The 1,863-nt window shown below is 37.9% G+C and overlaps 1 non-coding gene across 1 annotated transcript; it reads right to left on the reverse strand.

Annotated features, from left to right (window-relative positions):
- Positions 1 to 438: 438 nt before the first annotated feature.
- On the reverse strand, positions 439 to 545 carry LOC141634607 (small nucleolar RNA R71). Its single transcript, XR_012539334.1, has one exon. It is a non-coding gene; the product is annotated as a small nucleolar RNA R71 (small nucleolar RNA).
- Positions 546 to 1,863: the final 1,318 nt, after the last annotated feature.

Below are 1,863 nucleotides of genomic sequence, written 5' to 3' on the forward strand. Positions count from 1 at the left end.
TGAGTTCGTCAAACCTTTTGCAAGAGAAGGTGAGGCGAACCCAACATAAAATCCAACACAAAATCAACCCACAATGCCTAAATTTTCATCACATTCCATACCAACCGAGGAGAACCTACCCAATGGTACTCCCACACCACAACACTTAACCGGAAATTTCATTGCCAAATTCGCATTTATCCAATTAGTCGAAAGAAGCCAATTTGGGGGGATGCTTAGTGAAGACCCTCACTCTCACATGGAGACTTTTTGTGACTATTGTGATGCGGTTTCTCAAACCGGTGTAACTCAAGACCAAATTCGATGGGTCTTATTTCCTTGTTCTCACTGAAAAATCAATGGTTGAAAGGCCTTGATAAGGCTACTCTCGGAATTGACTCTTGGAAGAAATTGGCTCTAGCTTTCTACAAAAAGTTCTACCCACCGGAAAAGACTAACATGCTAAGAGCTCAAATTACAGGCTTTAAGCAAAGAGATGAAGAATCCTTGTATGAAGCTTGGGAGCGATTCAAAGGAATTTGTCGCTCATGTCGTCATCATGGACTTAGCGAGTGGTTCTTGGTACAACAATTTTGGAATGGTTTTTATGAAGACTCAAGAAACATTCTCAACATGGGATCAAATGGTATGTTCACCGAAGTTGACGATAATCAAACTTGGAAAAAGATTGAGGAAATGGAGGTCCATAATTCACAATATAGTAGACCTCGCAAGGCTACTAGAGGAGGAAAGCATGAAGTGGACTCTATTACTCAATTGGGTGCTCAACTTAGTGCTCACATTGATACCATCAATTTGAAGTTCGAAAAAACTATGGCTAGACTTGAAGAAGCCTCAAAATCACCAAAGCTTCATGTTAATGCCATGACGGCATCTTCATCAATCCCAAGTGGGATATGTGAGAATTGTGGAACTTTGGGACATGACCAAAGGGAATATAGGGGAACAAATGAACAAGTGAATGCTTTTCAAGCATACAAGAGTGGTACCCCTTATTCAAATTATTACAATGAAAACACCAAATTCCACCCAAATATCTCATACAAAAGCCAAAATGTTCAAAACCCTCAACCAACATACACCCCAGCTCCCATGAGAAACCAAAATCAAAGACCCTTTTACAACCAAAACCAAGGTTACCAAAATCAAACTCCATACAATCAACAAAATGACCAAGGTTTTGATGTTCAAAAAGCGGTCCTCCAAATGCAAAAGAATCAACAAGAGTTTTTCAGTCAAATGCAAAAGGATAGTCAAGCAAAGGAAATCACCATCAACAACATCCTAGCCCACACCAAAATGTTGGAAACCCAATTGACTCAACTAGCATCTTCAAGCTCACAAAGACAAAAGGGGCAATTACCACCTGAAAGTAATCCCTCAAGACATGAAACGGTTAGTGCCATCCACTTGAGGAGTGGTACGAGGTATGAAGCACCAAAGAAGCAAGTTGAGGATAAAGTGGTGGAAGCTAGTGACAAAGAAAAAGTTGTGCAAAACTTCAAGGATGGAGATGAAGGAAAAATAAGATCTATATACTTACATATTCATATATGATTTAATTTAATTTGTCATAAAATTAAATATGGATTTTATGCATGCAAACAAATGAGCAAAATAGAGGAGAAATCATGTTCTTACATTGGATGTTTCGGTTTTATGGGCACAAAAGAAATCTCCTTTTCTTTTGTTCTTGAGCTTTCCTTTAATGGAAGAACCAAGATCCAAGTATAGGATCTCTCCCTAAGCTTAATACCCAAGGCTTTCTCTTAACAAAAATTAATATTATAGGAACTAGTACAATATTAATCTTAGTAGAAAATTGATCCAAAATATTATATAACACTTGAATATTTCGGTTTT

Source organism: Silene latifolia, chromosome Y (genome assembly GCF_048544455.1).
Source record: "Silene latifolia isolate original U9 population chromosome Y, ASM4854445v1, whole genome shotgun sequence".
In the NCBI taxonomy this organism is placed as follows: Eukaryota; Viridiplantae; Streptophyta; class Magnoliopsida; order Caryophyllales; family Caryophyllaceae; genus Silene; species Silene latifolia.